Source organism: Salarias fasciatus, chromosome 6, assembly GCF_902148845.1.
Source record: "Salarias fasciatus chromosome 6, fSalaFa1.1, whole genome shotgun sequence".
Classification (NCBI taxonomy): domain Eukaryota; kingdom Metazoa; phylum Chordata; class Actinopteri; order Blenniiformes; family Blenniidae; genus Salarias; species Salarias fasciatus.
Window position 1 is genome coordinate 14,537,201 of NC_043750.1, and position 14,302 is coordinate 14,551,502.

The following is a 14,302-nucleotide window of genomic DNA, read 5'->3' on the forward strand; positions in this document are numbered from 1 at the left end:
AATTATGATAAAAATATCTCAATATGGAGTGAAGCAGAAATGGTCATGAGCCAAATATTCGATCAATCGATGTTACATTGTTGTGCTGGTCAGGACCTTACTGTACAGAAAGGAAAGTGTGATAAGAATAAATCTCATTCTTTGAAGTGAAAACAGCAAAAAAACAAAACAAATTCTACTATTTGAAAAAGGGTTTGGTGTCACCTCTGAAATGCCATGATTACACCATTTATGTGTACTGAAGATGTGGAAACTCTGCACACAACAGCACTGTCCAGTGGAAAACCAATGTTTACTTATTTAGGAGAAAAAAAAAATCATAAGTGTATGAAGTGTAGCTTGCACATGTATCCCACAAACCCCCTCCATGTCCCCAAGAGAGAATTTATTTATTTATCTGTTTATTGGTTTAAAGACAGCAAAAACAAGCTTGGAGGAAAGAAAGCTGGCTTTAGGCAGGAGTAAATAAAGTGGCACTGGGTTTGTTTTTTGGTTTTCTTTTTTAAATTATTATGATCATGATTATTATTACAATATTACTGCTAATTATTTATTCTTTTTGTATGGGTTCCAAGTTGAATGATATCATAACTAATATTTGTTGTAACAGTGAAAGTTGTTTGCCAACAAATAAATTACTGACATAGCTTTGCGGTTTTTTTTCCGCCTCTTGAGTCGTATCGTTTGTTTTACCGGGAATGAAACACAAACTCAGATTTAAAGGGACCACCAGTGTTTTCAGTTCAAATATGCATCAGCGGCCATTCTGGGACACTATATTCTGTCAACACACGTCTTGCTGCGCCACACTTCTGTTTGCTTTTGGGATAAAATCCTGCCTTTCTGTGCCGATCGGTCAAAAACAGCTTACTTCTGTAAAAGCTTTCGAGTCTGCCGGCCGGGCGTGTGGGAGGGCAAGCAGAATCATATTTAGCATTTTATTTCGGAAGAATATTGACTGTCTGGCGAGTATACAGCCCAGTACGTCTATAAAATCCTTTTACCATTTCATCTGGGCTAACTCCCCATCATCTGTGTTTCATACACACGAAGAAGCGATTCGCAGTGAGATATATTCAAACGGGGCGGCTCTGCCTGACGGTTGGTTTGTCTCGGGAAGTTTGTGTGAGCAGACAACTTTTGTCAAAAGTTTGCTTTAGGATTGTTAGAGAAAAACCAACACATTAGAATATAATTCATATCCTAAAGCCACAAAGTTGGAGACTTAATAAATAATTTAAAAAATACCCACCATCATAAAACTGTCTTGTGATGAGGATACAAGTGAAGAGAGCAGCAATAAAAACTAAAAGATGTACATTCTGGGCACTTGTTGATACGATTGTCCTTCACCCAGATCTATACTTCACTATAAAAGGCAAAACACTGAAATGCAGTTTATACACTTATAGAAATATATGAACTATATATGTGCTGTGGGGCTTTATATGCAAACACTTTGTGCGTGCAGAAAACAAATTAAACAGGACTGTAAGCAACTGTTTGGCCAGTATGGTTTTCAGCAACTAACAAAAGCAGACAGGATAGTTCAGCTGATATCTTTTCCTAAAAATCCACGCTGGCAGCAAAGCGTCCGTTCATTCAATCTGCATCAACTCCAACTTCCACCCGGCATCGCTGTCCTCAGAAGTCGCTGACTGTCAGCATTATAGACTCGCCAGAAGGAGAATCGCCAGGAAAATTGACCTCACCATTCTGACTGACAAGAGACATTTACTGAATAAATTTGCAGTTTTCATGTATGCTCAGCGAGGAGAAGGCAGCGAGGTTTTTTATGCATGGATTTAGTGATTTTCTTCACACCCACAACAGAGGATAGGGCAAAGTGAAAGCACAACATTTCCTGTGACACCAGGAGGCCGATCAATCATTACGGATTGCATTAAAACGTTTTCAAAAGATAAATAGCAGAATGGTTGTGAGATTTAAAACAGTTATGTAATGAAAACAGGCTAAGTGCTCATGTGAAAATGCAAAAAACTAAAACAAGTCAATGTGGCATAAGTGGCATCATGCAGATATTAGAGTCAATCATACACATTAATAAAGGAAAGAACGTGTATTTCAGCTTTTTTTTGGAAATCTAAGAGCCATAAAGTGAAAGACAGGTGACACATTCAACGGTACGTGAGAGACGTCTTCTCTCAGTAAGACTTCAGCAGAGAAACGTAAAGGGAGGAAAGGTAGTTAGGATTTAAGATGCAAAAATGAAACAGCTCTAGTTCTTTGAGGCTGCTTTCCAAAACTTTCATTCTTTCAGAACTGAGCTCATTGTTTTTTTTTTTTTCCGTCTCAGACAGCGTTCATACTTGTGATGTGTGTCTCTTGTCTGAATCTAAGCTGGAAATGAAAGGAAAGTTTGCACTCTTATCCAGTTCACTTTGAGCTCACGCTGACGTTCCCAACATCAGACCGGGAGCTGTAGACAAAACACATTTTGAATTGCTGTCGCACCACATATGCCACAACAAAGCACGCATATAACATTCACAAAAATGCTGGACTGAATATGATGCAATACATGTGAGATCCCGGTGGTGGAATTTTATTCCCGCTAAGAAATGTTAAAAGGAGTCGAAGGCAGGTTTCGGTCTGCATCCAAGTGAATTCTGATGTTTGATTGTAGTTCGCTTGAAGTCTTTATGAAGCACAGACCTCTAAACACACAAAACACAGGATGTGACACGCTTCAAAAAATGTCCAGACCTATTTGCTTGTCCTTTTCAAAGCGTCTGAACCTTTCGGGGTTTTTTTTAAAGTCCAGGTTTTTGACTACATTTTGGATTTTACATCTGCAGTGCACTGTATCATGCACACAGTGATGCACATCTACTCTTGCTGAGATATTCTGCTTCAGCCTCGTACAATAGTCTACCTTCTGAACTGTGTGGGTGTAAACTTGCTTTGGGGTACCTTTCCAATCAGTTTGTCTCTGATTATCAAGGCCAAGGCTCCCAATATGCTGCACTGTGAGTTTGGAATGAGCCTATTTGTGCCAGTACTTCTTAACCCTGAGACATGGCTTAAAGAAACAATATTAACTTTTGTGCAATAGCCTGCATCCCTGAAGTTTCTTCTTTTTTGTCTGGTGCAATACTTTCAATCTAAAACAGAGTCCATCAGCTGAAGTGTGAATTCTCAGAGGCAACTGTTTTCAATACTTTAGCAGACTTTGTCAGTGCGGCATCATAAGACTCAAGTAGTGTTCGAGTACGTTGATTATCAAGTCACGCATTTTGACAAGTGGTGTACATCTGGGGGGGTTCAAAAGATTTCTTTTTAATTTGCATATCTTTGATTGAAAACATTTCTTCGGCAAAGTGGAGCGTCGGCTGAACCCTCTTGAAGGAGGTCTGAAGCAGAGCGAGACGGACAGCGGGACTTTGATCAAAAACAGCACACTTCAGTGAACGGGTGGACTTCCTGTGGTCACTGGTGTGCTCCTTATCTGCAGGAATGGAAGTTTTGCCGCACAAGGTGAGACCTGCAAGCTGTTTATCGTATCTGTGAAGGGAGCAATCCAGCTGATGTGAACCACAGATTTAATAATAAACAGCGTCAGCATTGGTCAAACGAACTTGGAGTAAGTATCCAGATCAGTAGACCAGAGTTTAAATTCTCTGGGCCTAAAGGTTCACAAATAAAAACAGGTGCAAAGAGTGATATTGCACACACAAGTATGGATGTACAGGATGCTGTGAGGCTTGAGTCTGAGTAGTGCTTCAAAAAACCCATACACTATCCATTTAGCACACACACTTCCATGAACATAGAATATCGGTTATGTCTCCCACTGTGCAGAAAATAGTGACAGGAGTTTCTATGAATAGATAAATCCTTTGAAAATGCTTATGTTATTTATGTTTGCATCCATATTTACTCCATTTGCAAATGGACATTCAAACCACCACAGCCTTCAGCTGAGATGCAGATGTTATTGTAATGAAAGGTTGTTACACTTCGGAGAGCCTGCAGTGTGAGAGGAGAGGAGTGAAATTACCTGGAGAGTCCTCACAAGTTAAAGTATAGAAGTAATATATAACATGCACAGGGCATAGTTTTTTTTTTTCTAATAGATCAAGCTCATGTAGAACAGGGTCTAAAGCACACAAATCCCTGAGGAGAACACTCCTGCACGTGAAAACACAGATAAACTGAGAGTGTAATCAATTAGACTGCAATTTAGCACACTTTATCAATCATCAATTAGGTATGATTAGGTTATTAACGGGACCCACAATCAAAGGGACAAATTAACCACCACCAGTGAGGAAAAAAATCACACTAATAAGGTGTGTCTTGTGTGCAGGATTCAGTCACTGGCAACACTTTTTAAGTGAGATTGCTATTGAGCAGCGGCAGAGCTGCGATACCGTCGGTTATACAAGGTAACACAAAGAACTCTCCAACACACAAATCTGCTCTTAACATCAGTGCATTACCGGAGTGTAACCTCAACAGGTCTATTGTGTGTTTTTCATATATCTATTCAATATATAATTCCTCATATATTGATGTGCGCTTGCTTTCATGCAGCCCTTTTTCTGACTTTAGGTAAATCTGAGAACGGATGATAAAACGGGAACTTTTTTCATAAAGAACACCAGAAAGTTAATATTGGTGGTTGACCTACAATGAATTCCCATTACTTTGTGAAAAGAAAAAGAGCAGAATGCATTTGGCCTGAGATCGATATCAAGAGCTTATTGAAATGGCCACATGCCCTTTCATTCGGAGCACAGCAACCGCAAATCTTCTCTTGTCACTTGGTTCGGGTGTAATCTCTGCGCAGTATCAGTGCATTATTGAGGACTTTCACCATCTTCTATCTGCTTTCATCAGAAATTCAGTTTATGGGGAGGAAAAATAACAGAATGCAGGAAGAAGATGGAAAGTAATGAAAAAAGACAGAGAAACCAGCGAGATGGAGGGATCAAAAGGGGATAATTGTATGAGAAGAGGGGTAAAAGGGAATTGTGGACAGGGAGTGAATTTTTTATAAACCTGTTTTAGCTTTCTTTAAGAGTAACTGGAGCCACCTAACACTCACACTCCTGTCCCTCCCTCCCGCTCCCTCTCTCCTCAGCCAGTCGCAGGCTGATTAAACGAGCACTGGGCTATGTGGGTCACATCTCTGCTGGAGTGCTCTGATCGGTTAGTGCTGCCTGGCTGTGTTATCTTCCTGCTCTCTCTCTGTTTCCCTTCTTCAAGGGAAGCCATTCAGTATGTCTTACAAGGTGACACGTCTCTCAGATTCAGCGCGCAGACCAAAGGCTGAAGACTACAAGGATGAGCAGGATTATAAGCTGAAGGGAATCAGTCTCCTTTATTTGGATTTGTTTATAATTGATTAATGACTTCAACAAGCCTGGTGGGTTGGGGGGGGGGGGGAGCTATATATGGCAACGGTAATGCACGGGGTGACAAAAGCCCAATCAGAACAAGCTCTACATTTCAACAAATCTTTCCTGGAAAGCTTGAAATAGTTTTTCATGACACCCTGAAAAAGTACAGGTTCAGAAATGTTCATTCAGATATCTCAGCGATGCTGAGATGCAGCAATGTGAAAATTTCAACAAAGCAAACCAGGGTGTCATAGAACACATTTAGAAATCCTGCTCTCAGGCTGTGTGAGACATTGCCGGATCAAGTTTCCATACAGATTTTATTCATGTTTCTCCTCATATTTCTCCACGTCTCTGAACCCTCGCCAGCGCATGGCGGTGGTCCATAACATATAGGATGCTCAATTTTTTGTTCATTTGAAAGCAAAGGTTGATTGATTGGCCGAGGCTTGTAGCTGATCAGTGTGCTCTTTTCGTCCAGACAGTCCCTAAATACTTTGTGATGGATGCAGCCTGGTATTCCAGCTGAATCCAGCATTGGCAGCGAATGCGAATGAATGGCAGGGTGACAAGCGGCTCCCATTGTGAGACTGGTATTACATTGTGGTGTCTGTTAATTAAGGCAACTATGACATTTAAAGCTGAGTCGGAATTTGATTAAATGTGGAAAATCAGCCCATCCATATAGAGTATGACATTTCAATATTTCCATCCCATTTCCTCCTTCCGCACCGTTAAGCACTATAAAGCACAGGAGGCATATTTCCTCGCCGTGCTGGAATCCAGCTTGGTTTCTGATTAGAGGCAACACATGACCTCACATTGCCGGATTCCTGAAACGTCACTGGAATTTACTGTATTAAATTCCACAGTTTTAATTGTACTGTCCAGAGATTCCATCAACCATTATGTAGCCATTCCTAAGTTTATTAGAGTCTGGCTGTGAGAGAAAGCTAATTAGTCCTTATCTAAGCAGCAGCATATTAGCTTCTGAATGCTTGGCCTCGCCCTGACCTCTCAGAGTACATCGAATTGCTCAGATGTCCAACGGCCAACCTATGCTGGTGTGTGCGGACGTGGCAACGCCGATGCAGGCATATCTGCCGTCCAGCGTCCGTGCAGGATGCGGGCAACAGCATCATCATCATCATCATCATCGTATCCTTATCTGCATCTTTTCTGGAAACCTTAACATGCACACACCAGCCATCATGAATGATTCACTTTAATTGGGAAAAAAAGGAAAAATGGCGAGCCTTAGCGACAGAGCGACAGAGAGGGTGAGCTCGAGAGTGGGAAGAATGGGGGAGAAAGTGGCGATCCATCCATTGGCTCTTTCGAGGTCACATACACCCCCATGCATGTTTAATTGGCTTTGGGATGGCATGGTGTTTTTGCTGCCTCTGCTGTGACTCAGACCCACTATGCCTTTTCTGTAGCGTGCCTTTTCATGGAGGCTCAGCAATGGAGAGACTATTTTAGGCACACATTAGGAGCCCAGAAAACACTGACATTTAGACTATCTCCGGGACGGCTGGGAAAGGGAGAGGGCTCGTCACTAGTGTGTGTGTGACAGATAGCCACTGGGTAACTGCCAGCGAGCCTTTGTGAGGAACGAGTACAGTAGGCCAGATCCATGTCAATTTGCTTCCTGAAAAAGATTCGGTGCCTTCTTTCAGACTGATTGCGTTCACTGCGGAGAAGAACAGGTTGGATTGCACAAATGTGTAAATAACAAAAATCCAGAGCTATACAATGGAGACGCCATTTGAATAAGGAAATACCTCCAATTAATAATTGAGTATGGTCACAGAGGCAGAGCGCCAGAGCCAGCGAAAAGATGTACTATTGACTCTCATGACTCTCATGACAATTTTCCTGTATCAAGGTTCTGTGGTGCAATTTAAACCGAGACGCTGCACTTTCTATTTTTGTAGTGATCGACTGCATTACCAGAGTGAAATGTCATTGACAGATTACAGGCGTCTGAGGATACATCCAGGATGAACGATGGAATCAGTGTTCCAGAATCTATGGTAGCGTTGATGGTTTGCGAATTCTCCTGATTCAGTTGTATCTTTTTGCTGCAATACTGTTGCGAAGAAAACATTTCATATCCTAGAGTTCATGTATCAATAGATTATACATATAAATGTCAACGATAAAACATTTTTGTTTGTTGGACTACGATTCTGGTGCACTGTAAGCAAGATTTGAATTCACATGTGAAGAAAGTTCGGGTGTAAATGCACAAAATTACAACGATTAAAATCTGCTCCGGAGTTCATTTGTTATAACTGTAATGTCATTTTTTTTTTCAGTGCACAGAGGTCATTCTCATTCTCATGAGGCAAACCAGTTCTAAAAAAAATAATCCATCTGTGGCGTGCTGGAACTTCAAACTGCGTGAAGACGGTGTCCACCCTGAACAGGTCACCAGCCAATCACAGACACAAAGACATGAGAGCAATTTAGAGTTATCAATTACCCCCACAGGGCATGCTTTTGAACTGGAGGAAGGAGTACACTCACACAGACTGCAAAGTCCACAGACCTGCCCACCCACTGTTGAAGTGTGCTCATGGGTTCGTGTTGTTTTCTGACTTTTCTTGTGCAGCAAAGCAAAAAAAATATGAACTATAACAGAGAAGTTTTAGACATTTAACATAAAGATGCTCATAAACATCAGGAAGCTTAACCCCTTTATAACAAGCGTTTTTATTTCAGAAGGTAAAAAATGTTGCATATCACATATTGAGAGTTCTCGATTCCTAATAATGTTTCAAAATGTCTCAGTGACAAAATGTGGTTACGAAAATGAGAAATACATTGAATCTGGTGACGTTTTATTTTATTTCTTTGCATTACTGTAGGTTTCATGCCTATTATTTTCACTGTAATGGAGGATATTCGGTAAAGAAGCAGCAGTCTTTATCTTGTTAATAAATGTTTTAATATAATTGGAATGCAGGCCATATCTGTAACTGAGCTGATGGAAGCAGCTTTTGACTATGATTTCTTTCTTCTTCTTTTTTCAGCCTAGTTTCTCTGCCAAATGCGAAGGTGAACAAAAAGAAAGTCATGTTGGTGTCTTCCATTGAAAATGAAGACAGAAATTTGTTTGAAGACATACAGAAACAAAGGAAGTTTACAATGAGGTGAAACAAAGCTACCTAGCAACAGAGCGATGAAAAAAGCAAGGTGTGAATGACGTGCGGACAAAAAAAGAAAAGTGAGGCAAACAGGCGAGAGGAAGCGCATCCACGATGTTTTATCTCTGCAGAACACCACAGTCAAGTGTGGAGCATCCCAGGAGCCCTGTCTCCCCTTCTCCTCTGATTGGTAATGAGGCACAGCTGCCATATAGTGGGCCCAGCAGGCCCGGCCTTGATTGCTGCTGCTTACTTAGGCAAGCAAAATGTGGCAAAGACTACTGGATTGCAACGTTAGTGCAAGAACCGGGGGGTGGGGGGGGGACTTTTGGTAATGAAGAGATTCCAATCTTAGTATTATAATTCAGAACTGTTTTCTTAGCTCTGCTAAATACGATTCACAAGAAGTGCTGGCTTGCTTATTATGTTTTTGCTGGCAGAGAATGTGGCGGGCTTTTATTTTCTGAATGCCGTCAACGTGGCTTTGCTTTCTGGATAATGCACAAATAGATAGATGCACCAGTGCAGGCCCCGAGAATTGAGCAGAAGTGCAATTCCATGACAGCATGTGTTTCGTATCAGAAATATTCAAACAAATGGATTGTCTTTTTGCTGACAGCGAATCTCGGGCATACATACTGTCATCTGTGATTGAGGCTCATCATCGTATCCTTGTGATTTATCCACTTCCTCATCTGATGAGTTTGAAATCCTGCGGTGTGTTTATTCACAGGATCTGACTCAGTGGCAAAGCTGCCAGCCTTACTTCATCCCATCCTGCTGGCATGGAAAAAGTTATTACTTCTTCCCGTCGTGCCGTTAGCCAGTACAAGCAAACACGGCCGAGATTACGCGAGGCAAACAGAAAACAATGACCACAAGTCATGTGATTGGGATGAAGCGAGCGGAGAATGAGTGTTTTTGTTTATTTGTTTTCTGCTTGGCCCCTCCTCCTCACAGCTGTCAGCTTGACTGTCTGGGGGTGGCAGTTTACCTCAGTATATTTGGATTCTCAGGCTGTTGTTGTTTGGATATGAATCATGAATCCTTTTCTCATTCCCTTCAGGAGATGCTGAGTGCCAGTTGCTATGGCTACAGTACATCGTGGCTCAGAGAGACACCTTGTGAGATAAATTTGACCAGTGAGATTTACTTCTTTTGTCTGTCTTTCACTCTTTCACCGACGCCGTTCTACTTGGCCTATAACTTCCTCTGAATATACTTTTTTTTTTATTCCCTGGATGCTGAAGGCTCAAGAGCAAGGCTAAGTAGCTGATATTTCAAGGTTTTATCTCTTCTATTTTTATGTATCCTGGAAGACATGCCATGTCAGTTCCAAAAGAAGAATCTCTGAATCTTTTTGAAAAATCATGTTTTTGAAATACTTGATTAACCAAAATGTAAAACGCAGTGTGGTGGTTCGCATTAGAAGAGGGGCCACAAACTGTCCCAGTGCAAATAGACTGGTCTTCTGCTCGGTTTTCAGTTTCCTACCAGAGTCTACAGTCAGAGTTTAATGTCGCCAAATTGTCAATTAGTGAGTATGGTGGGCAAGGTCAAAGTCAAGGTCAAGGTCAAGGTCAGTTTATCCTTATCAGTCTCCTTTCAGAGAAATTTGTCATAGACAACACATACCACTCATACAGTTAATAAAAAAAAACCTGAACATTCAGACTAAACAATAAATAAGAGCAAAAAATAAATAAGTGAATAAAACTGAAATAATTGTGCAAAGCAGCATCACATATGAACATGTAGACTAGAGTGTGTGTTTGCTTCGGGATGGGCTGGTTGCCTGAACAGTGTACATTCATGGAAACATGTTAAGAAGAGCAATGCTGCAGTTTCATGCATATAAGATTTTATTACTTTATATTGTGTAATCCTTTATTAATAAGTTAATTCCTAATGAGTCTGATGCAATATCTCTCTGCGAAAAGAATAATAGTGTTATAGCAGTGCAACAGTGGATCAACCCACTCAAATATGTAGGCATTGAAAATGTTTAATACACTATATATGTAGTATAGAATACATGTAACATCATGACTGAATCTCACACCACAGCCATGTTTCAGAAGATTCATAAAGTTATCGCGTCTAAATCGGTGAGTCCAAGAAAACTGGCGAGCGCCAAACACAAAACTCCTGAAAACAAAGTGTTTGCCTCAGTAGTTTTGGAGCAGTGCTCGTGAAATCTGTGGATCGAATAATGGGTGCAAACATTTACAGGCGCATATCTCCATACCTGCCTGTCATTATTTGCGTAGCTTGTGGATATTTGCATAGAGTCAGTGGGTGAGCTGAGTTGGTACAGTAGACTATTGACAATAACCAATAGGTATTTTGTGTGAGAAGGGGGTTCTGTAAATGTTGGAGTTTACATAAGAAATTGAAGAAGCTTCATCAAACATTCACTTTGATTAAATTTCTGCTAGCATGATTATCTACTTTAATGGATGTGCATGACTGAAAGATGGTTAATTAATTTCCACCGCGGCTACGGGGAAAAAACTTACAACACACAGAACGCGGGAACATGTTTCTGCACGCTTTCAGGCTTCATACATCTCTGACGGCCTTAAAACGGATGTCTGATTATCAAAACACGGCTTGAAAGTGGTGCAAAAAAATGAAGTGAAGCGCATTTTGATTGGCTCCTTGTTCCTTCCTGAACTGCCTGTGTAGGAGCGACATGCCCTGAGCCCTCCCTTGGCGAACAGGACAACACATTTGTCAGCTAACTGAAACAGCTCATCTAAATTTAAAATGTAATTTAAGAACCATTCAAATGTATAAGCCGCAATGCACCTTGCAATATTAACAATTTACCAACATGCTCACAGCATGAGCGCCGGTCACCTGGGAAGATGGGTGTCTGAGTGTGTTCTCAGGTGGGGGGGTGATTGTGTACATCCCCTCATCCATATTTGTCTGTGTTTTGATGAACCGAAGCCTTTTCTTCCTCTGCACTTGTTCTGCACCCTCCTGAGATTTGGCCAAATTCGAACTACTATCTGCCGGTAGATATTCAGCCCTCGCAGGCAGGAAAAGGATTAAAAATCTGGCTGTTTGCTGTTGCATCCAAGGACTCTTCATTATGCATTTGCTGCCTCTTTTCAAATCACTGATGCAAGAAGTACGCTCTCCTATGACAGAGAGTTTGAGTGAAGGGGGGGGGGGGGGGCATATATGCGCTCTGTGTGGCGGAATGGAGGTCCTTGTACTGTTACGTTCAAACAAAGGTTTCCACAGCAACCACATGCACCATTAGTCCCCCTATCAAAACTCAGGAATAAAGCGCCTCCATTTCCCCGTCATCCTCATGCGCACGCAGTCATACGCGCGTGCACGTGCTCTTAGCCCTCAGATCTGATCCGATCTCAACCTTTGATGGAGGATGCCTTTGAACAGTCGGCAGTGCTGTATGTCAAGAGGCAATGTGGAGAACCTGATCTCTTGACTGTTAGAATAAGAGGAGCCTCTTGAGGAGGGCTGCCTCTGAACGACACCGTGCAAAACGACTGTCCAGGACATAAATACGAGCAAGTCGAGCAGTTTGCGTTTAGAAACAGTCTTCATCCTGTCCTGCTTTGTCATGTTCAGGACCATGGAGAGCAAGAGCCAATCCCAGCTAACGAGGGGTGAAGGCAGGACACACACACACACACACACACACACACACACACACACACACACACACACACACACACGCATGTTTTCGGTAATCGTTTTATTCAAAGATAATGTGGCACACATGGGAAGAACATGCAAACATAACACAGAAAGCCACAACCCCATGCTTCTCACTATGAGACTATCTCCCTCCTCGCATTAATATCATTTTATCTTCCTGAGAAGAACAACAGGAGCAGCCGCTTTTTGAAAAATAATCTCGATCAGCTCCTTTCCTGAAGGGTTCATTTGAGAATGGTAAGAACATCCTTTTGGAGGCATTGTTTGTTTAAATCTAATTAAATGAAGCTCTAATTGCAAAAGAGTGGACAAAAAATGAAACAAGTTTCAGAGAGATATGCATGTATTACTTCCAGGTTGTACTATAATATAAGTCCTTAATTAGCTGAAAAAGTATATGTATTTGAAAAGTCTGCATTTTATCCAAAATGAGAGCGGTGAGAGGAGCTGAAAAGGAAGCCCATATTTTTACATTCAAGCAATTTGTCCCTGTAGAATCTAAAATACTATTAAAAATGTGTCTCCTTATATCTTCTATGCAAGGTCCTTAATGGCCAAGCATATTAAACACTTTATATTATGCTATCCCACTATATTTCATCAGTCTCACAGCGCTGGCTAGCTTGTTCCCCAATTTTCCCAGAAGTTAATGGAAGGCAGAGCTTTTCGCTCTCGGGCTGGTCTCCTGTGGGACCGGCTCTGCTGGGGACCATGAGGCCAACACACACACTGCTGTTAAAATCAGGGTTTTACCTTTTTCTAGAAGCAAGCTCATGGCTCAGGTGAGTCATGCTGATTAGGGACGACTCATGAAGCTCAAAGCCCAAACTTTAACCTCCTTCCTTAATTCTTACGGTATATTTGTCGTTTGTTTGTCATTTGCCTACATTTTTTGCTATTTCCTCTTTGTGGCCTCTCTCTTTGTACTCACTGCAGGTATTTTCAGCTCCGGAGTAGCAGTTTTCTGATGTGTTGTTGTGAGCTAACTGCGTATTGTTTGTCCTTTTGCTCATCTCTTTGCTTTCCACTGTCCTCTCACCCCAACTGGTCGAGACAGACGGCCGCCCACCCTGAGTCTGCTTCTGTTAGAGGTCTTTTCCTGTTAAACGAGACGTTTTCCTCCTCGCTGCCAAGTGTTTGCTTAAGAGCGAAGTTGTTGGATTTCTCTCTATATATCAGTGAGATGCAGTATAGTGCCCTGAGATGACTTATGTTGTGATTTCCTGTTCTGTGAATGAAGTTGAACTGGGTCCATGAGTTACGAGTTAAGACTTGTGCCTTATTTTTAGAAACCCCTGTTTAAGGTGGATTTTAATTCATAAACTAACTGGTTGGATTTGCAAATCTGCAATTTACAGAGCTGTCTTTTAAAGTTCCCACACCATTTAGAGAATAATACTGTTATAGACATACTGTGACAATAAAAGAGAAACAATGTTTCAGACTTCGAGCCATGACTTGCTTCTCCACTGCAGGGTATTGCAACAAGAGTTTGCCCCGACATTGAACTTATGTACAGAAACACAAGCAGTGTCCACTAAACAGGACAAATGCATCACTTTTTTTTTTCTATATTGGAGTTCCAAATAGAACAATGCAGCTTACAAGGGACAGTTTCAGGTCAGTGGTTTGGTGGACTGCCGGAAGTGAAATCCCAGCCCAAAGGGTTTTTGTCCAAACAGTCAAGAGCGCCGCTTTATCTGAGACTTCATGAAGTCAATCCAAACAGATAAATGTGATTGTTTATCACGTAATATCTATATAACAGCGTGTTTCAACCTGGAGAAAAAGCCATTCATGTGCATCCTCCAACTCAGCCAAAGGTCAGGCAGGAACACGGCGGCTCGCACTAAATCTAATCAGCCATCGTTTCGCTTGTTTTATCTGTGGCACATTCTGTCAGCCTGCGTCCCCGAAGACTCTTTTCATTTCGCTTTACTCATAAAAAAAAAAAAAGAGGCCAGAACCATGACAAAGGCAAAGGCCTTTGTGCATATAGACTTTAATGAAAATATGTCGAAGTTTTCATATTTCGCATTCTGCTTGCATGCCATGCATGCTTGCTGCTGCTGTTGAGATGCCCACTCC